We start from the raw sequence: 22,430 nt of genomic DNA, 5'->3' as shown, positions 1-22,430 counted from the left end.
TGCAGTGTTCACTTTTGACAGTCAACAAGAATTGTGTGGAGGAAACAGTTTGTTAGCAGTGAAGTTACGTCTAAGTCATCGGGCTTTTCCGCGTGTGATTAACCAGGGCAGCAGTGTCCACCGGACCCTCCACGAAGCCGTCACTGAGGGGCTCAAAGGACCCAACTGCACAGGAGTCTTTGGGGACGCAGCATCAGACACACTTGGTAGCATCAGATAACTACAACTTTGCTTTTAGGGTGGGCCTTAATCCAGTATGAGCAGGTGTCTTTATTAAAAAGAGAAATTTGGACACAGAGATAGACACACATACAGGGAGAATGCCATGTGAATGGGAGGCCAGCACTGAAGTGAGGTATCTACTGAGGTGACACATCTGCAAGAAAACACCAGAGACACCAGAAGCTAGAAGCAGATTCCTCCTCTACCCTCAGAAGGAACCAACCCTGTGGACACCCTGACCGTGGACTTCTGGCCTCCAGGACTGTGAGACCATAAATCCCATTTACTTTGTTGCAGCAGCCCTAGGAAACTAATACATGTGTGAGATGCGCCACCTCAATTCCTACCAGTGTGAGGGTTCCTGGGAATCAAAGGGCATGTGGGGTCCAGAAAGGCCACCAACACCAGCTGCAAATACGCAGGGCCCCCAGCTAGGAGCCTCCACATCCCTCAGCTCTTTCAGAACTCAGTGATTCTAATTTGCAGGGTGAGAACCACTGCAGATTTTCTGGGGGAAAAAAAAAGCCCTGATGGGATTTTGATGGGGATGGAGTTGCATCTGTAGTCAATTTGGGGAGAACTGCTTAATTCTTTTTTTTTTTTTGGTTCCTCCATGCAGCTTTCAGGGGACTAGTTACCTGACCAGGGACTGAACCCGAGCCCTTGGCAGTGAAAGCGTGGAGTCCCAACCACTGGACCGCCAGGGAATTCCTGAGAATGGCTTAATTCTTAACAGCATTGAGGCTTCCAATCTATCAACATGGGGTGTCTCTCCATGTATTTAAGAAGAGCTACAATTCTTTTTAATTAATTAATTAATTTATTTATGGCTGTGTTGGGTCTTCGTTGCTGCGCGTGGACTTTCTCTAGTTGCGGCGAGCGGGGGTTCTCTTCGTTTTGGCGTGCGGGCTTCTCGTTGCCGTGGCTTGTTGCGGAGCATGGGCTCTAGGGCACGCGGGCCCTAGGGCACATGGGCTTCAGTAGTTGTGGCTCGCGGGCTTAGTTGCTCCGTGGCATGTGGGATCTTCCTGGACCAGGGCTTGAGCCCGTGTCCCCTGCATTGGCAGGTGGATTCTCAACCACTGTGCCACCAGGGAAGCCCCGAGAAGAGCTACAATTCTTGAGCAACTATTACACTCTGACCCTTAGCCTAAATCAAGCGTAATCTGCATTTTATTGCTGTGGCATGGGAGCCCAGAGAGGTAAAGAAATCTACAAAGGTGACACAGCACGCCTGCTGGAATTTCCGGCTGGATCTGTCTAATGCTCTTTCCACTTCACTCTGTGGGCTCTTCTTGCTACTACGGTGGCTGACAGCCCCCAGCCAGTTCTACTTTACGGCCTTTCATTGGCATAGCACTTGCCTTAAAAAACAGACAAGGGATTGATAAAAACAAAAGGTGAATCGGGTTATCGGTAGTAACACGGGAAAATGTCCAAAATGTAGAGATAAGTGAATAAGGAGGTCACAGAACACTCTGTATCTGAGTGCCTGTTTCCCTGCAACTAGAGACGTGTGTTTTGCACTTAGGGAAGGTCTGAAAGGAGACGAGAAATTGATAACCATGGTCCTCTCTGGGGCGAGTGATGTGGTGGGCTAGTGAGAATGGTTTTAACTTTTCAGCATAGACTGCTCTGCTGTCACTGAATGTTTTACCAGAAGCATGCATTGCCTTTACAACTAAAAGAACTTCTAGTTGAGAGAAAGATGGGGAAAGATTCCCCCGTACTGCTGATTGCAGAACCTTGCAGATGGGAAGTTCCTTGGTTCCCCGTCACAACTGTACTAACTGCGGTAATTTCACCCTCCTGAGGATCGCCTTGTGGGGAGGGTGTGGGGGAGGAAGATGCGCCAACCTGAGGGAACGCACCTGTCCCTCCTGCCCCAGGGTCCTCTGCTCGACTGACCATGAGGGTAGCCATAGCTGCTGCCCTAAAGCTTGAGCTGTCGGTTGTCCCCCCTGGGGTGTGAAAGCCCCTTACCCATCTCCAGGGCAGCTTCACTCGCAGCTACTCAGGGCTTTGAAGCAGTTCCTGTTTGGGGACCGCGTGAAAGTGACAAAGAGGAAGCTGCGGTGGTGACAGTGAGAGTGCAGGGTGGAGAGACCTGCTGTTTGCCCTTTGGGGATGGAAAGCTCCTGGATGCGCCCGCAAAAGGCTCAGCTGGCGGGGGATGCTCCCTCGTGCTGCCCTGGGGGTCCCTGGAGACAGCAGAGTAGGCGAGACCTTCACCCTGATTCTCCTTCTCCCTCTGTCATTGCCGTCCCCCAACAGCCTTCTCCACCTCCACTGCACCCACCTTTCCCTCTATGGGGCACTTCTCATCCTGCACTGAAGTGACCTATTTCTTTGTCCACTTTCCAGACCAGCCTGTGTAGTTTTTGAAGGCGAGGGCTCTGTTTTTACTCATCTTTGCTTTCCTAATGCCTAGAATCAATGAGCAGGGTATAAAACAGGCACACCTTCCATATCAGGTGGATGGCAGATGGATGGACGGAGCTAGTGCAGTGGAAGCTGACATACTCCCACCCAAAATACATGTTCCTCCAGCCCAAACTCTCTCCCACTGCCTAGATGTGGCCCCATACATCAGCCTGCTGTCCAGCGAGTGTGGGCACACACAGTGCACCCTGGAGATACTGGGTGTCTGTCCTCATTGGCCCTCCTGAGCGTCTGAAAAGAGAGCAGACTCACAAGAATGAGAAGACAAGTCACAGACTGGGAGAAGATATTTGCAAAACACGTATCTGATAAAGGACCAGTATCTGAAATACACAGAGAACTCTTAAAACTCAACAGTAAGAAAGTGAATGATCTAAACAGATACCTCACCAAAGATGATATACAGGTGGCAAACATCATGTGAAAAGATGCTCAGCAGTATATATAATTAGGGAATTATTAATTTAAAAAAAGATGAGACACCACTATATATCTGTTAGAATGGCCAAAATCCAGAACACGGACAGCGCCAAATGGTGGCAAAGAGGTGGAAACAGGAACTATTACTAATTGCTGTGGGAATGCAAAAATGGAACAGATACCTTGGAAGACAGCTTGGTCATTTCTTACACAACTAAATATACTCTTACCATACGATCGAGCAATCATGCTCCTTGGTATTTATCCAAAGAAGTTGAAAACTTATGTCCACCCAAAAACCTGCACATGAATGTTTATAGCAGCTTTATCTATAACTGACAAAACTTGGGAACAACGAAGATGTCCTTCAGTGGGTGAATGGATCAATAACTTTGGTATATCCAGACAATGGAATATTAGTGCTAAGAAGATATGCGCTATCGAGCCAGGAAAAGACATGAAGGAAACTTAAATACATGTTACTAAGTAAAAGAAGCTCATCTGACAGGCTACATACTATACGATTCCAACTATATGACATTCTGGAAAAGGAAAAAATATGGAGCAGTAGAAAGATCAGTGGTTTCAGGGTGGGGAAGGAGGGAAGGCTGACTAAATAGGTAGAGTGCAGAGGGGTTTTAGAGCTATGAAACTATTGTGTATGATATTGTGTTGGCGAATACCTGTCTTTATACGCTGGACGAAACCCATAGAATGTACAGCACCAAGAGTGAACGTTAACGTAAATTATGGACTTTATTTAAGAACAGTGTGTCAATATTGGCTCATCCATTGTAACAAGTGTACCACACTTACGAATGCAAGATAATAACAGGGGAAACTGTGTGTGTGTGTGTGTGTGTGCGTGTGCATGTGTGTGTGAAGGGTATATGGGAATTATGCACTTTCTACTCAGTTTTTCCTGTAAATGCAAAATAGCTAAAAAAATAAAGTCTGTTTAAAAAAAAGAGCAAGAGAGCTTCCCTGGTGGTGCAGTGGTTAAGAATCCACTCGCCAATGCAGGGGACACGGGTTCGATCCCTGGTCCGGGAAGATCCCACGTGCCGCGGAGTAACTAAGCCCGTGTGCCACAACTACTGAGCCTGCATTCTAGAGCTGGAGAGCCACAACTACTGAAGCCCGCGAGCCACAACTACTGAAGCCCGTGCACCTAGAGCCCGTGCTCCGCAACAAGAGAAGCCACTGCAATGAGAAGCCCGCGCACTGCAACGAAGAGTAGCCCCCGCTCGCCGCAACTGGAGAAAGCCCGCGCACAGCAACGAAGACCCAACGCAGCCAAAAATAAAATAAATAAATTTATATTAAAAAAAAAGAGCAAGAGCAGCCCCTGCCAACTAATTACTAGACACATAGAAGCGTCAGGTAACTTCTCCCTGCAACAACCATTAGCATCAGATATTTACAAGTCAAGGGTCTTCTCTGAGCCAGGGACCGCGCTGGGGGAGGGGCACAGAGGTGCTGGTAGGACAGATGGTCACGATCTCCAGTCTGGCCAGCTCAGGGTCTGCTCTGGGTCCTGTCCTTGCTCTGTGACAGGAGCCACAGGAGCTCTGGGGACTGAGCGTCCCCTTCTGAAGTGCCTGACTCCCATTAGCAAGCCAGCAGGCTATTTACGGCAGTCCTGCTTCCGCACAAAGACATCTCCTTTCACCTTCTCTGGCATTTTCCAAGGGATGCTCTCAGTGAGGGAACTCCTGGAACAGAGAACAAGTCAGTACTCTGCTCAGACATGCCGGCCCCCGACAGCTAATTACTGGAACGATTAGAGCCCTTTGACTCTGGGCAGTGGAACAGATCTGGGAAGGCAAGAGGCCAGGAGCCTCTGCCTTTTAATAGAAAACTATTTTTACGAACTTTTAAAATTGCAGATACAGTCGTCCCAAAATGTTTAAAACAAAATAAAATAAAACACGAAAGCAAAGGTTTCATTTGGGGACCAGAGATTAAAGGGCTGGAATTGAAGTGGTTGCAGATGCGGGACTGTGCTGGTTTTAGGGCCCCTGGGCCAGGCAGAGGACCCTACCAGCTGTGTCAGTGTCCTGGGGCTGCCAGAGCAGAGCACACAGAAAGGCCAGTTTAAACAACGGACATTTATTGTCTCGCGGTTCTGGAGTCTAGAAGTCTGAGATGGAGGGGTGTGGGCAGGGCTGGTCCCTCCTGAGGGCTTTGGGGAAGAGTCCATTCCAGGCCTCCCTCTCTGGCTTGTAGATGGCCGTCTCCACATTCACATGGCATTCTTTCTGTGTGTGTGTCCACGTTCCCCCTTTTTATAAGGACACCAGTCAGACTGGATTAGGATCCGCCCTAATGACCTCATTTTGACTTGATGGCCTCTATGAAGACCATACCTTCAAATAAGGTCCCATTCTGAGGTACTGAGGGTTAAGACTTCAACAGACGATTTTAGGGGGACACAATTCAGCCCTTAACACCAGAGCATCCAACAGCTACGGAGGAGGTTCTTATAGTAATGAATTTCCAGGTCCCCAGTGTCCTGGGAGATGCAGAGGACACAGAGATGCTTCAGTCTCCTCAGGACAATGGCTACCAGCGCAGGTGCTCAAGGGAAGCTGGGTCAGCAGTGCCCAGAGCGGATGGGCTCAGAAAGCCCTTGGCTCTCCGCCGAGCTTGCTCTGTCTGTCGCCCCCAGGCTCTCCCTTCTCCTCTCCTACAGCTGCTGCTGTGGCTCCCACTCGGTTGCTTTCCCCATCATTTCTGTCTTATTCCCTTGGGCCAGCTGTCCCCCACCCCTGCTCTGATCAGAATGGCTGGGGTCGGGAACGAAATATGGCAGCTCTGGGCACCGAGGCCGTGACAGGCGGCTGGACGATCTGCTGGCGTGGCCGTGTCCCTGACAGCTCTCTGAAGCTTGTCCCGGTGGCAGCGCTGGGGAGTCCAGTAATCGGTGTGACCACTGTAAGTGAGTTGTTGGAAGTAGTTAACTGAGTTGTACGTGGGTGGGACTCGTTGGAGCATTTGAATGCACGGAGTTAATTCTTTACGTGAGTGAAATAGGTGCAAGTGTCACTCTCTGGACCCACACCTGCCACCCAAGGGCATCGTAAGAGAGGCCACTTTGCCTTTGTAGGGCCGGGAGCAGGTCTCTAAGAAGACCCCTGTCCCTGCCTCTGCAGTGGGTGCTGACTATGCAAACCCGGAGGGAACGGCCTGCCCAGTCCTGCCAAGGGCCGGTTTGCGGATGCAGGGTGGCGGCTGTACCCCTGCCGTGAGCGCTATTGGCCGCTGTGCCGGTAGCGTGGGTGTCACTGAATGGAAAACACATGGGCCACAGGTCTAGGCAGCATCCGACTTGTGCCGTTGATCCACCGTGTTGCCGGCAGCCTCCTGGACCACATCCAATCTTCACCCAACAGAGCTAGAGAGTCAATGCAACGGGAGACCTAAAAGCAAGCCTGGGGAGACCTTGGGAGTTGAGAACTTTCTTCTGGTGACTGGACCTAGTGAGGGAACAGCGTGTTGTTCACCCGAGGGGCCGTGGCCCTACGTGTAAACAGGTGGGCCTGCCTGTCTGCACCTGAGGCTTTCTGCCCAGAGGTAGGTCGACTTATGTTATTTTAGGACAAATAATTCTATTTAGGGAATATAAATACTTTATACCTCACCTTATTCCAAAAAGGATTTGAGACAGCTGCCCTTATCTTAAGGGAAATTGGTATTTTGTATGGTGTGAGTTCTGCTCTGGAATTCACTGAAAGGCTTTGTAACAGTTTTCATATTGGGTTCCCTTGATCCTGACCTGAAAGGGAAAGTGGAAAATGAAACAAAATAGGCTTGAACAAAACAAACTGTCTCAGGGAGGACTCTGGGGTGTCTGAGGACTTGGGGAGGAAGGGGCCACCTTGGGCCTCGCTCACCAGCAGCCCTGTGGCTCTGCAGGGAAGGTCAGATCATTGACTTGCCCCCTTCAAAGGCCAGAAGCTGCCCTCCTGTTTAAGTCCGTATTTTAGCAGTTTTCACCTGGGTTTTGCGATCATCCCAGCTCTGAGCTTAGTCCTTTAATATTTTGATTTCCTGAGCTTTACCTGCTGCTGATAAACTCCAGTGTTAAACTGAGGAATAATTCCTCTTTTGAAAAGCTAGAGGCTGTTGGTCGCTCATTTAGTTTTTAAAGAATTTACTTTCTCATCCAGAGTTTCAGCAGAGATGAAACTGACCTCTTGCCCTGGGGCAATGTATCACCAGCTCATTATAACAAGTCCTTAGAAAATGTAAGGGATTTAGGAATTTTAGCAGGGGTTTTATTAGTGATTAGACTCCCTTTGCCGTATTATTTTCTTCATTTACTGCTCAAAGATCCACCCAGTGCTTGTATATTATTACTGACAAAACTTCAGAGCTATTTTAAAAAATTTTTATTGAGATATAATTGACATATAACATTGTATTGGTTTCAGCTGTGCAACATGATGATTCAGTGTTTGCATATATTGCGAAACGCTCACCACAGTAAGTCTAGTTAACATCTGTCGCCACACCTTGTTACAAATTTTGTTTCCTCTTGTGAAGAGGACTTTTAAGGTCTACTTGGCAACTTTCAAATACACAATACAGTATTATTAACTAGTCACTGTGCCGTATGTTACAGTCCCAGGACTTATTTATCTTATAACTGGCAGTTTCTACCTTTTGACCCCCTTCACCCCTTCACAGTAAAGGTACTGTCACAATAAAATGTGTTGTTTGCTTCACAAGGATATAAGAAGGTATCTGCCTGGCTGTGCTGAGTGGGAGGAACCCAACACCTGTGATCTTACTCGCTGTGCACGGAGCCTCGGTGGGAACCTCAGCTGGCATCAATCACCCCTAATCCAGGAACACAACACGAGCGGGAGGGTTGCTCACGAGGCTGGATCACACAGGCCACGCAGATTCCAGGACCCAGTAAACCCATCGCAGGGGCCATTTTTCTTCTCCAGGACTGAATTCCAGTGAAGCAGTTTGTCCAGGAACCGTGCTCGTCACTTATAACCGGGGCTTTCTGGCGGGGTAAAAGGCACACAGACCTGGAGCCACAAGACACAAGCTGGAGCCCTGGCTTGCCCTCTTGGTGGCCATGTCGCTCCATCTTTCCGAGCCTCAGTCTCCTCCTGACAGGCCCTGAGGGACCTGCCCATGGTGGCGTGACAGCTTGCGGTGTGTCCACTTGTCACACACGAGGTTAATGCTGCAAAGGAGCTGCTTGGCTTCGTGTGCAGTGCCCGTCTGTCTGGGAGGTGCTCTCTGTAGCCCTTTCCAGGTCCTAGAAGGCAGCAGTGGCCCACCTATTCCAAGTTCCAGACCGTCCAAGAAGACTACAGTGGCTGCAGGTAAACAGACGAGGCAGGCCCATTCAGCTGAGGGCTGGGCCTCGGTTCCTGCAATTACCTGGGTTCACCAGATGACCCATCCAGACGGAGGTGCCAAGCGCAGGGGAAGAGAAGGAGTTGCGGGTAGCAGGACTTGGTCTTAACCTGGACTTAGAAGGCGTGGGGCCCCCAGCCTGGTCACGTTGCAAGGACATCTTGTGCGAGACACCCCGGCTGTAAGATTATGCAGAATGTTTCCCTGAATGAAAAGCTTCGTCCACAAACAGTAAGTGAGACCAAACCTAGCGTCACTTAGGGTGAAAGTCCAGTCCACAAAACCCCCCTCGGTGCACCTCTAGATCCTGCCAGATTAGCCCTGCCCACAAGGCAACCCGACGGCCGGGTCTGAGTCCAGAGTGTCAGCAAAGTTCACAGGCGTGGGACCATCTCTGGTCTCATCAGTGACCCTTCTGTACTCAACACAAATGATCATTTTCGTAAGCAGACCTCAAGCATGATCAGCTCTCAGGCCCAATTTCCAATTTGTGATTCTTTTCCTTTAGCCTCGGCTCACTTTTTTTTGTTTTTTGTTTTTTTCTAACATCTTTATTGGAGTATAATTGCTTTACAATGGTGTGTTAGTTTCTGCTTTATAACAAAGTGAATCACCTATACATATACGTATGTTCCCATATCCCTTCCCTCTTGCGTCTCCCTCCCTCCCACCCGCCCTATCCCACCCCTCTAGGTGGTCACAGAGCACCGAGCTGATCTCCCTGTGCTATGCGGCTGCTTCCCACTAGCTATCTATTTTACATTTGGTAGTATATATAAGTCCATGCCACTCTCTCACTTTGTCCCAGCTTACCCTTCCCCCTCCCCGTGTCCTCAAGTCCATTCTCTAGTAGGTCTGAGTCTTTATTCCCATCCTGCCCCTAGGTTTTTCATGACTTTTTTTTTTTTTTTTTTAGATTCCATATATATGTGTTAGCATACGGTATTTGTTTTTCTCTTTCTGACTTACTTCGCTTTGTATGACAGATGCTAGGTCCATCCACCTCACTACAAATAGCCCAATTTCGTTTCCTTTTATGGCTAAGTAATATTCCATTGTATATATGTGCCACATCTTCTTTATCCATTCATCTATTGATGGACACTTAGGTTGCTTCCATGTCCTGGCTATTGTAAATAGTGCTGCAATGAACATTGTCATACATGACTCTTTTTGAATTATGGTTTTCTGAGGGTGTATGCCCAGTAGTGGGATTGCTGGGTCGTATGGTCGTTCTATTTTTAGTTTTTTAAGGAACCTCCATACTGTTCTCCATAGTGGCTGTATCAATTTACATTCCCACCAACAGTGCAAGAGGGTTCCCTTTTCTCCACACCCTCTCCAGCATTTATTGTTTGTAGATTTTTTGATGATAGCTATTCTGACTGGTGTGAGGTGATACCTCATTGTAGTTTTGATTTGCATTTCTCTAATGCTTAGTGATGTTGAGCATCCTTTCATGTGTTTGTTGGCAATCTGTATATCTTCTTTGGAGATATGTCTGTTTAGGGCTTCTGCCCATTTTTGGTTTGGGTAGTTTGTTTTTATGATATTGAGCTGCATGAGCTGCTTGTAAATTTTGGAGATTAATCCTTTGTCAGTTGCTTCATTTGCAAATATTTTCTCCCATTCTGAGGGTTGTCTTTTGGTCTTGTTTATGGTTTCCTTTGCTGTGCAAAAGCTTTGAAGTTTCCTTAGGTCCCATTTGTTTATTTTTGTTTTAATTTCCATTTCTCTAGGAGGTGGGTCAAAAAGGATCTTGCTGTGATTTATGTCGTAGAGTGTTCTGCCTATGTTTTCCTCTAAGAGTTTTATAGCGTCTGGCCTTACATTTAGGTTTTTAATCCATTTTGAGTTTATTTTTGTGTATAGTGTTAGGGAGTGTTCTAATTTCTTTCTTTTACATGTAGCTGTCCAGTTTTCCCAGCACCACTTATTGAAGAGGCTGTCTTTTCTCCATTGTATATTCTTGCCTCCTTTATCAAAAATAATGTGACCATATGTGTGTGGGTTTATCTCTGGGCTTTCTATTCTGTTCCATTGACCTATATTTCTGTTTTTGTGCCAGTACCATACTGTCTTGACTACTGTAGCTTTGTAGTATAGTCTGAAGTCCAGGAGTCTGATTCCTCCAGCTCCATTTTTCTTTCTCAAGATTGCTTTGGCTATTCAGGGTCTTTTGTGTTTCCATACAAATTGTGAAATTTTTTGTTCTAGTTCTGTGAAAAATGCCATTGGTAGTTTGATTGGGACTGCATTGAATCTGTAGATTGCTTTGGGTAGTAAAGTCATTTTCACAGTGTTGATTCTTCCAATCCAAGAATGTGGTATATCTCTCCATCTATTTGTATCATGTTTAATTTCTTTCATCAGTGTCTTATAGTTTTCTGCATACAGGTCTTTTGTCTCCTTAGGTAGGTTTATTCCTAGGTGTTTTATTCTTTTTGTTGCAGTGGTAAATGGGAGTGTTTCCTTAATTTCTCTTTCAGATTTTTTCATCATTAATGTATAGGAATGCAAGAGATTACTGTGCATTAATTTTGTATCCTGCTACTTTACCAAATTCATTGATTAGCTCTAGGAGTTTTCTGGTGGCATCTTTACGATTCTCTATGTATAGTGTCATGTCATCTGTAAACAGTGACAGCTTTACTTCTTCTTTTCCGACTTGGATTCCGTTTATTTCTTTTTCTTCTCTAATTGCTGTGGCTAAAAATTCCAAAACTATGTTGAATAATAGTGGTGAGAGTGGACAACCTTGTCTTGTTCCTGACCTTAGAGGAAATGCTTTTAAATTTTCACCACTGAGAACGATGTTGGCTGTGAGTTTGTCATATAGGGCCTTTATTATGTTGAGGTAAGTTCCTTCTATGCCTACTTTCTGGAGGGTTTTTATCATAAATGGGTGTTGAATTTTGTCAAAAGCTTTTTCTGCGTCTATTGAGATGATCATATGGTTTTCTCCTTCAATTTCTTCTTTTTTTTTTTTTTGCGGTACGTGGGCCTCTCACTGTTGTGGCCTCTCCCGTTGCAGAGCACAGGCTCTGGACGCGCAGGCTCAGCGGCCATAGCTCACGGGCCCAGACGCTCTGTGGCATGTGGTATCTTCCCAGACCGGGGCACGAACCCGTATCCCCTATATCGGCAGGTGGACTCTCAACCACTGTGCCACCAGGGAAGCCCTGTCCTTCAATTTCTTAACATGGTGTATCACACTGATTGTTTTGCATATACTGAAGAATCCTTGCATTCCTGGGATAAACCCCACTTGAACATGGTGTATGATCCTTTTAATGTGCTGTTGGATTCTGTTTGCTAGTGAGGATTTTTGCATCTATGTTCATCAGTGATATTGGCCTGCAGTTTTCTTTCTTTGTGACATCTTTGTCTGGTTTTGGTATCAGGGTGATGGTGGCCTCATAGAATGAGTTTGGGAGTGTTCCTCCCTCTGCTATATTTGGAAGAGTTTGAGAAGGATAGGTGTTAGCTCTTCTCTAAATGTTTGATAGAATTCTCCTGTGAAGCCATCTGGTCCTAGGCTTTTGTTTGTTGGAAGATTTTTAATCACAGTCTGAATTTCAGTACTTGTGACTGGTCTGTTTATATCTTCTATTTCTTCCTGGTTCAGTCTCAGAAGGTTGTGATTTTCTAAGAATTTGTCCATTTCTTCCAGATTGTCCATTTTATTGGCATAGAGTTGCTTGTAGTAATCTCTCATGATCCTTTTTACTTCTGCACTGTCAGTTGTTACTTCTCCTTTTTCATTTCTAATTCTATTGGTTTTGAGTCTTCTCCCTTTTTTTCTTGATGAGTCTGGCTAATGGTTTATGAATTTTGTTTATCTTCTCAAAGAACCAGATTTTAGTCTTACTGATATTTGCTATAATTTCCTTCATTTGTTTTTCATTTATTTTCCGATCTGATTTTTATGATTTCTTTCCTTTGACTAACTTTGGGTTTTTTTCTTCTTCTTTCCCTAATTGCTTTAGGTGTGAGGTTAGGTTGTTTACTTGAGATGTTTCTTGTTTCTTGAAGTAGGATTGTCTTGCTATAAACTTCCCTATTAGAACTGCTTTTGCTACATCCCATAGGTTTTGGGTCATCGTGTTTTCATTGTCATTTGTTTCTATGTATTTTTTGATTTCCTCTTTGATTTCCTCAGTAATCTCTTGGTTATTAAGTAGTATATTGTTTAGCCTCCATGCGTTTGTATGTTTTACAGATTTTTCCATGTAATTGATATCTAGTATCATAGCCTTGTGGTCGGAAAAGATACTTGATATGATTTCAATTTTCTGAAATTTACCAAGGCTTGATTTGTGACCCAAGATATGATCTATCCTGGAGAGTGTTCCATGAGCACTTGAGAAGAAAGTGCATTCTGTTGTTTTTGGATGGAATGTCCTATAAATATCAATTAAGTCCATCTTGTTTAATGTATCATTTAAAGCTTGTGTTTCCTTATTTATTTTCATTTTGGATGATCTGTCCATTGGTGAAAGTGGTGTGTTAAAGTCCCCGTCTATGATTGTGTTACTGTCGATTTCCCCTTTTATGGCGGTTAGCATTTGCCTTATGTATTGAAGTGCTCCTATGTTGTGTGCATAAATATTTACAATTGTTATATCTCCTTCTTGGATTGATCCCTTGATCATTATGTAGTGTCCTTCTTTGTCTCTTGTAATAGTCTTTATTTTAAAGTCTATTTTGTCTGATATGAGAATTGCTACTCCAGCTTTCTTTTGATTTCCATTTGCATGGAATATCTTTTTCCATCCCCTCACTTTCAGTCTGTATGTGTCCCTAGGTCTGAAGTGGGTCTCTTGTGGAGTATATATACAGATCTTGTTTTTGTATCCATTCAGCGAGTTGGTGTCTTTTGGTGGGAGCATTTAATCCATTTACATTTAAGATAATTATCAATATGTATGTTCCTATTACCGTTTTCTTAATTGTTTGGGATTTGTTATTGTAGGTCTTTTCCTTCTCTTGTCCTGCCTAGAGAAGTTCCTTTAGCATTTGTTGTAAAGCTGGCTTGGTGGTGCTGAATTCTCTTAGCTTTTGCTTGTCTGTAAAGGTTTTAAGTTCTCTGTCGAATCTGAATGAGATCCTTGCTGGGTAGAGTAATCTTGGTTGTAGGTTTTTCCTTTTCATCACTTTAAATATGTCCTGCCACTCTCTTCTGGCTTGCAGAGTTTCTGCTGAAAGATCAGCTGTTCATCTTATGGGGATTCCCTTGTATGTTGTTTTTCCCTTGCTGCTTTTAATTTTTTCTTTGTATTTAATTTTTAATAGTTTGATTAATATGTGTCTTGGCGTGTTTCTCCTTGGATTTATCCTGTATGGGACTCTCTGCACTTCCTGGACTTGACTGACTCTTTCCTTTCCCATATTAAGGAAGTTTTCAACTTTAATCTCTTCAAATATTTTCTCAGTCCCTTTCTTTTTCTCTTCTTCTTCTGGGAATCCTATAATTCTAATGTTGGTGTGTTTAATATTGTCCCAGAGGTCTCTGAGACTGTCCTCCATTCTTTTCTTTCATTTTCCTTTATTCTTCTCTGCAGTAGTTATTTCCACTATTTTATCTTCCAGGTCACTTATCCAGTCTTCTGCCTCAGTTATTCTGCTATTGATCCCTTCTAGAAAATTCTGTTTCATATATTGTGCTGTTCATCATTGTTTGTTTGATCTTTAGTTCTTCTAGGTCCTTGTTAAACGTTTCTTGTATTTTCTCCATTTTATTTCCAAGATTTTGGATCATTTTTACTATCATTATTCTGAATTTTTTTTCAGGTAGACTGCCTATTTCCTCTTCATTTGTTTGGTCTGGTGGGTTTTTACCTGTTTCTTCATCTGCTGTGTGTTTCTCTGTCTTCTCATTTTGCTTATCTTACTGTGTTTGGGGTCTCCTTTTCACAGGCTGCAGATTCGTAGTTCCCATTGTTTTTGGTGTCTGTCCCAAGTGGCTAAGACTGGTTCAGTGGGTTGTGTAGGCTTCCTGGTGGAGGGGACTAGTGCCTGTGTTCTGGTGGATGAGGCTGGATCTTGTCTTCCGGGGGGCAGGACCGCATCCGGTGTTGTGTTTTGGGGTGTCTCTGACCTTATTATGATTTTAGGCAGCCTCTCTGCTAATGGGTGGGGTTGTGTTCCTGTCTTGCTAGTTGTTTGGCATAGGGTGTCCAGCACTGTAGCTTGCTGGTCGTTGAGTGGAGCTGGGTCTTAGCGTTGAGATGGAGATCTCTGGGAGAGCTTTTGCCATTTGATATTACGTGGAGCTGGGAGGTCTCTGGTGAACCAGTGTCCTGAAGTTGGCTCTCCCACCTCAGAGGCACAGCACTGACACCCGGCTGGAGCACCAAGACCCTGCCAGCCACACGGCTGAGAAGAAAAGGGAGAAAAAAAGAAAGAAAGAAAGAAGAAAGAAAAAATAATAAAAAGAAATAAAGTTATAAAAAAATTTAAAAATTATTTAAAATAAAAATATTAAAAAGTAATTTTAAAAAAGAGAAAGAAAAAAGGGAGCAACAAAACCAAAAATTAATCCACCAATGATAACAAGAGCTAAAAACTATATTTAAAAAAAAAAGGGCAGACAGAACCCTAGGAAAAATGGTAAAAGCAACGCTATACAGACAAAATCACACAAATAAGCATACATATACAAACTCACAAAAAGAGAGAAAGGAAAAAAAAAAATTTATATATTAAAAAAAAGGAAGAGAGTGAGCAATTCAGTAAACAAATCTACCACTGATAATAAGATCTAAATAGTAAACTAAGATAAACATAAAACCAGAAACAAATTAGATGCAGAAAGCAAACCTCAAGTCTACAGTTGCTCCCAAAGTCCACCGCCTCAGTTTTGGGCTGATTCATTGTGTATTCAGGTGTTCCAGAGATGCAGGGTACATCAAGTTGATTGTGGTGATTTAATCTGCTGCTCCTGAGGCTGCTGGGAGAGATTTCCCTTTCTCTTCTTTGTTCGCACAGCTCCTGGGGTTCAGCTTTGGATTTGGACCCACCTCTGTGTGTAGGTCACCTGCGGGCGTCTGTTCTTCACTCAGACAGGACGGGGTTAAAGGAGCAGCTGATTCGGGGGCTCTGGCTCACTTAGGCCTGGGGGAGGGAGGGGTGCGGATGCGGGGCAAGCCTGCGGTGGCAGAGGCCAGTGAGACGTTGCACCAGCCTGAGGCACGCCGTGCGTTCTCCCAGGGAAGTTGTCCCTGGATCCCGGGACCCTGGCAGAGGCGGGCTGCACAGGCTCCGGGGAGGGGAGGTGTGGACAGTGACCTGTGCTCGCACACAGGCTTCTTGGTGGCTGTAGCAGCAGCGTTAGTGTTTCATGTTCATCTCTTGTGTCTGCGCTGATAGCCGCAGCTCGCACCCGTCTCTAGAGCTCATTTAGGTGGTGCTCTGAATCCCCTCTCCTCGCGCATCCCGAAACAATGGTCTGTTGCCTCTTCGGCAGGTCCAGACTTTCCCGGACTCCCTCCCAGCTAGCTGGGGTGCGCTAGCCCCCTTCAGGCTGTGTACACGCTGCCAACCCCGGTCCTCTCCCTGGGATCTGACCTCCGAAGGCAGAGCCTCAGCTCCCAGCCCCGCCCGCCCCGGCGGGTGAGCAGACAAGCCTCTCGGGCTGGTGAGTGCCGGTCGGCACGGATCCTCTGTGCGGGAATCTCTCAGCTTTGCCCTCCGCACCCCTGTGGCTGCGCTCTCCTCCGCGGCTCCGAAGCTTTCCGCCTCTGCCACCTGCAGTCTCCGCCCGCGAAGGGGCTTCCTAGGGTATGGAAACCTTTCCTCCTTCACGGCTCCTTCCCACTGGTGCAGGTCCCGTCCCTATTCTTTTGTCTCTGTTTATTCTTCTTTCTTTTGCCCTACCCGGGTACGTGGGGAGTTTCTTGCCTTTTGGGAGGTCTGAGGTCTTCTGCCAGCGTTCAGTAGGTGTTCTGTAGGAGTTGTTCCACGTGTAGATGTATTTCTGATGTATCTGTGGGGAGGAAGGTGATTTCCGCGTCTTATTCTTCTGCCATCTTGAAGGTCTCCCCCTTGCTTTGTTTTAATATTTATTTATTTGGTTGAGCCGGGTCTTAGTTGCAGCAGGTGGGCTCCTTAGTTGTGGCTTGAAGACTCCTTAGTTGTGGCATGTGAACTCTTAGTTGCAGCATGCATGTGGGATCTCGTCCCCTGACAAGCGATCATGCCCAGGCCCCCTGCGTTGGGAGCGCAGAGTCTTAACCGCGGCTCCCCCAGGGAAGCCTCTGGGTTTTGCTTTTACTGGCCTCAGCTGTGCAGCAGTCCGTTCCCACCCGCTCTGTCCCTCTGTGCTTTCCTCCTGCTCCACACCAGCCTCCCCTGCCCGGCTGCCCTGTCCTGCTTCCTGACTCTCTGCTCCCCTTGGCGTCTCCACCAGCCCCAGAGCGTGAGGACATGTGTGTGCGTGTACACACGTGTATACAAAGCTGTGCTGATGTAAACTCTGGTAGATAGAACAAGAATCCATTCATTCAGTCAACAAATACTGACTCGGCACTTCCTATATGTAAAAACTAAGCATAGAGCAGTGCAGACAGACAAGACGTCTGTCCTCCTCGTGGGGCGCAGCCCGGCCATGCACTGCTCAGGCGACCAGGGTAATGGTGCTAGGGGACCAGGCAGGGCGGCCTCGGGGCAGCTGGGCTTCCCTGCTCACACCAGTCCCTTGGAGGGCCCTGCTTCTGCTCAGTGCCCACGTGCCCCAGGCCTCACCTATGGAAACACTAGGGAAACCTTGTTTCTCCCACAGGCTTTTGCACTGTGTGAGCATCAAGGCCTTGGGAGTCTCAACATTGCCTGCAGGAGGTTTTTCTGTTCGGGGAAGGTGTGCGGGGAGAGGCTGTGTTTTCTCAGGCCATCACAGGTCTTGAACTTAGGCCTGGCCTCTTTCCTTCACGAGCCAAGCTGGTTCCAACAATGGTGTCAAACCGTGGAACGGTTGTGATGCCCCGCCAGCCACTAGCGTGGAAAGAGAAGGAAGGCAGGGCTCAGTGTTGGACAGGGGATGGGAGGTGGGGGAGAGCCCCAAGGTACCGTAACAGGTAGGGCGGTGAGGGAGGCTGGCAACGTTGGTTAAGGTGGGAAGAGCAGGTCATAGGTCATAGGACCCCCAGAAAGTGAGTGACCTGTACTGAGAACTGACAGCAGGCCAGGTACTTGTCACTGTGGTAGCCCAGGTGGAGTAGTGGGGACCACACAGTGAGGGAGCCCTGGTGCAACTCCTCCTCTGGCTCACCTCCAGCTGTGTGTCCCTTGGTTAGTTACTTAACCTCTCTGGCCCTCCTTTCACTCATCTGGAAAATATGTTTAATGACACCTATTTTAGAGGGTTGTTGTAGAGTTAATGTTTGCACAGGGCTGGGCACACTGAAGGCGTTTCATAAATACTACCCATCATAATGACCACACTTAATGCTTAGTCTGGGAGGTTTATTCCCTAGCAGGAATTTTAGAGATTGCCCAGTTCAGTGGTTCTCAAACCTTAGCCTGCACCAGAACTGCCCAAAGGACGTGTTAAAATTCAGACTTCTGGGCTCCACCCACCCGAAGGCTCTGATGAGTAGGTCCGGGTGGGTCCTGAGAGTGTGCGTTCCTAGCAAGTTCCCAGTGGTCCTGATGTTGCTGGTCTGGGGGCCACGCTTTGAGAACTGCTGTGCTAGCGTAAACGCTGATTTTGGAGATGAGAATCCTGAGGTTCCGAATGTGTGCTCCTTGCCCGTGCTCATCGGAGTCTAGGCCTCCCAGCTCCTGGTGCAGGCCAAGGTCAGGACAGGAGAGCACGTTGCCAGGCCCCAGGGAGGGTCAGTACGCAGGAAGTCAGAGTCCAGGCAAAGGGCCCAGGATGAGAGGAGTGAGCTTGATGGAGAGCAAAGCCCGCTATTCGAGGAGGGGAACCGGCCTCCGTGTGGGCCTGAGCCACGCAGCCTGAGTCTCTGGCCTCAGGCAGTGCATGTGAGTGTGTGAAGGGAGCGGAGTTGTGTAGATGGTGTGGGGTTGGGAGGTGAGGATTCGTGAGTGTGTCTGTGCAGATGGTGGGTAAGTGTGCGGGTCTGCGTGAGCGATTTTTGTATGAGAGTGTGTGTGTGTGTGTGTGTGTGTGTGTGTGTGTGAATTTGTGGGAACCGTGTGGTAGTCTGCTCAGGCTGTCATAACACAGCACCACAGACTGAGCAGCTTAAACAGCCAACATCTGTTGTCTCACAGATTTGGAGGCTGGAAGTTTGAGATCAAGGTGTCACAGGGTTGGCTTCTCCTGAGGCCTCTCTCCTTGGCTTGTAGACGGCCGTTTTCCTGCTGTGTCCACATGGTTTCCCTCTGTCTGTCTGTGTAATGACACCAGTCATACTGGATTAGGGCCCAGCCTAATGACCTCATTTTACCTAAATCATCTCTTTAAAGGCCCTGTCTCCAAATACAGTCACATTCTGAGGTTCTGGGGGTGAGGACTTCAACACATGAGTATCGGGGGACTCAGCTCAGCCCGCAACAGTGTGTGTGTGTGTGTGTGTGTGTGTGTGTGTGTGTGTGTCCGTCCACATGCATACAGAAAGCCCACAGTTCTGGAGGACACCCTGCTCAGCCACCCTCCCTGTAAGAGTGCTGGTGAATGAGAAGTGTGACTTTCTTTCCTGCCTCATCCTAGGTTTGTGAGTTTATGGGGAGGCCAAGGTGCCCCCCACCCCATCACAGGGGAACATGGTTCTTTAGGTCTCAGGATTGGAGATGAATTCCTCCTCAGTTGGTGTAGCGTTTCACCTCCACCCAAGCAATCCCTTCCTCTGAGCCCCGTGCAGCGGCAACTTGGCCTTCCCGAGCCTACCCTCCCAGACGTTCCCTGCAGCAGAAGTTTGGGAAAGGTGGTTTCCCACCCAGGACGAGGGCCCCTCTGGCTCAACCCCACTCCCTGGAGCTCCCCTCACACAGTGTCATCTTTTGTCTCCCTGAGGCTAGAGTCCCTGTTTTCTTTAAAGCTAGAAAAGACATTTTGGAGACGCTCTGTAGTTGGTCAACCTCGTTGTTTCAGAGGGAGAGGACTGTGGGCTTGAAGGGGGATGAGGCAAGAGTTCATTTCAGGCCTTACAGAAGGCATGTTTTCCACTTGGGATGGATTGTTACCTAATAGGCTGTCCTTTATAGAAACAGAACAGAGGCCTGCTGACACAATCTCAACTGTGGGTTTTCTCGGGGCAGCTGGACAATTGTTTCTGCAGCTCACACAAAAGAAGGGGCCTGGGTGCACCTGGACTCCTTGTTGGGAGCTGGATAAGTCCTGAATAACAAGCCACTGATCCAGGGTCTCGAGGGAGCAGTGGGGCTGCAGGCAGTGAACCACCCCCCCCACACCCGGCACTGAGAGCAGGGCCCAGCCGGGGGCCCGCTCTGCAGTCGGCACTTGTGTTTGTTGACTAAATGACTGATTGAAGGAATAAAAATAAGATTCAAAGGGAGGGAATTCCCTGGCGGTCCAGTGGTTAGGACTCTGCGCTTTCACTGCAGAGGGCCTGGGTTCCATCCCTGGTGAGGGAACTGAGATCCCACAAGCTGGGAAAAAAAAAAGTTTTAAAGGGAAAAAGTGGGTTTGAGGTAGGAAAGAGCAGGCTGGAAGTGGTGAGAGATGTTCTCACTAGCTTCCTTCTGGAAGAGTCACGCCAGGGTGACACTGCCTCTGAGAAAAGCTTATACTCAAGATACGTGCCAGTCTGCCTCAAATGACTTATTAAGCACCCATCGTGTGCAGAGCAGTGGGAAGCAAATCAAAGACATCTTCTCAGGAATTTTGACTCTGCTTACATACTGGGTTGGCCACAAAAGTTCATTCGGGTTTTTCTGTAAGATGTTATGGAAAAATCCAAACGAACTTTTTGGGCCAACCCAATATTATATTTAAGAAAACGATAACTGCAATGATAGACATGTATCAGTCAGAGGTCTCCAGAGAAAAAGAATTGATAGGATGTGTATAGATATATGGAAAGAGATTTTCCTCCAGCTTTATTGAGATATAAGTGACATATGACATCGTTTAAGTTGTACAACGTGTTGATTTGAGGAAGAGATTTATTATGAGGGATTGGCTCCTGGGATTACGGATGCTGAGAAGTCCCACAGTCTGCCATCTGCAAGGCCCGGAAAGGCTGGTGGTGTGGTTCAGTCCAAATCTGAGGGCCTGAGAACCAGGGGGGGTCAACGGTGTAAGCCCCAGCCTGAGTCTGAAGGCCTGATGTCCAAGGGCAGAAGGTGATGTCCCAGCGCAAGGAGAGAGAGAGCGAGAGAGAGAGAGAGAGAATTCACCCTTCCTGTGCCTTCTTGTTCTATCAAGGTTGGTCCTCAATGGATTAGATGATGCCCTCCCACGAGGGTGAGAAAGATCTTTACTCAGTCTACTGACTTAAATGCTAATCTCCTTCGAAACACCCTCACAGACTCACCCAGGGTAATGTTTCACCAGTTCATCCCTTGGCCCTGTCACGACGATGCCTAAAACTAACCATCACAAGACATAAGGGAGAAGACTGGAAGGGAAAGTGAAAAATAAGAGTAATTGACTGGGGCTTCCCTGGTGACGCAGTGGTTAAGAATCCGCCAGCCAATGCAGGGGACACGGGTTCGAGCCCTGGTCCGGGAAGATCCCACATGCCACGGAGCAGCTAAGCCCCGTGCACCACAACTACTGAGCCTGCGCTCTAGAGCCTGCGAGCCACAACTACTGAGCCCACGCGCCACAACTACTGAAGCCCGCGCGCCTAGAGCCCGTGCTCCACAACAAGAGAAGCCACCGCAGTGAGAAGCCCGCCCACTGCAACAAAGATCCAACGCAGCCAAAAGTAAATAAGTAAAAATAAATTTAAAAAAATTTAAAAGAGTGATTGTATTGAGATCATGGGATTATGGCTAAATTTATTTTTTCTTTCTGATTTACTGTGTTATGTTTGGGCTTTTAGCATCAAAATATCTTCTTAAAGTATGTTAGACCTCCACTGTTGTGATCACTGAGGTTAGCTTGGGGCCGGAGATACCCCTCCTGGACCCCTAATCCCAGCCTTAGAGAATGGAGGTGTCAGTAACAGAGGGGGCGGCCCCAGCACGGCAGACCCGAGCCTTTTGTGGCACCACATGTGTCCATGGTGCCTTCTACTCATTTAACCCCAATAACCTGAAAATCTGCCTTCATTTCTTTACCCCTCTTTCATACTCCTCCACTTATTCATTCATTCACCAGACATTTATTAAGCAGTTTTCTGTGAACCGTGATCCACATCAGGCCCTGGGCAGAACAGAATGAGAATCAGCCCTGGGTTCCCAGCTCTGCCTTGTAGAGGTAGATATTTAAACAAATGGAGACAGGGACTTCCCTTGTGGTCCAGTGGTTAAGACTCTGTGTTTCCACTGCAGGGGGCATGGGTTCGATCTCTGGTAAGGGAACTAAGATCCTGCATGCCGCACAACGAGGCCAAAAAAGGAAAAACAAACAAACAAAAAACAAATGGGAACATAATAGGCCCAACGATGTGCTATTGGAGCTCAGGGCCAGGAACCTGAGCATCAAGCAAGGGAGGCTTCCTGGAGGAGGTGATGCATTTGAGGTGAGTTTCAAAGAAAAGTTAGAAGACAAAGACTAGCTACAAAATAAGGTACTATGCCAGAAAGGCATGGAGGATTCAGAGAGTTGTACAGGGTGTTGCATGTGGTTTACAGGAAGGGGCTGTAAGGACATCAGCCTGGGGCCAAGGGTACAAGACTGAAGAGGCCATAAAGTAGGTGTGGTCAGACTATGAAGGGGCTGGTCTGCCCTGCAAAGGAGTGTGGCCTTATCCTACAGACAATGGGTTCCTTGGGTCTTAAAGCAAGAGTGAGGACGTGGTAGCATTGGCTTTTTTTTTTTTTTTTTTTTTGCGGTACGCGGACCTCTCACTGTTGCGGCCTCTCCCGTT

At 47.2% G+C, this 22,430-nt stretch overlaps 2 long non-coding RNA genes across 4 annotated transcripts in view; one reads left to right on the top strand and one right to left on the bottom strand.

Annotated features, from left to right (window-relative positions):
* LOC125961122 (uncharacterized) overlaps positions 1–21,359 on the top strand; it is a 136,964-nt gene extending 115,605 nt beyond the window's left edge. Inside the window, exon 2 of the long non-coding RNA XR_007471451.1 lies at positions 14,393–21,359. This is a non-coding gene — a long non-coding RNA (uncharacterized LOC125961122). The remainder of the gene's footprint in view (positions 1–14,392) is intronic.
* On the bottom strand, positions 3,816–8,712 carry LOC117201958 (uncharacterized). 3 transcript variants are annotated; one of them, XR_004484107.2, is made up of 3 exons: positions 7,881–8,712; positions 6,729–6,862; positions 3,816–4,799 (listed from the first exon to the last, which is right to left on the bottom strand). It is a non-coding gene; the product is annotated as an uncharacterized LOC117201958 (long non-coding RNA). The 3 variants fall into 3 exon arrangements; XR_007471447.1 differs by lacking the exon at positions 3,816–4,799 and adding an exon at positions 4,806–6,019; XR_007471448.1 differs by lacking the exon at positions 6,729–6,862.
* Positions 21,360–22,430: the final 1,071 nt, after the last annotated feature.

This window comes from Orcinus orca, chromosome 14 (genome assembly GCF_937001465.1).
Source record: "Orcinus orca chromosome 14, mOrcOrc1.1, whole genome shotgun sequence".
Classification (NCBI taxonomy): domain Eukaryota; kingdom Metazoa; phylum Chordata; class Mammalia; order Artiodactyla; family Delphinidae; genus Orcinus; species Orcinus orca.
The sequence above is the reverse complement of the archived record's forward strand: the minus strand, read 5'-3'. Positions and strand labels throughout refer to the sequence as shown.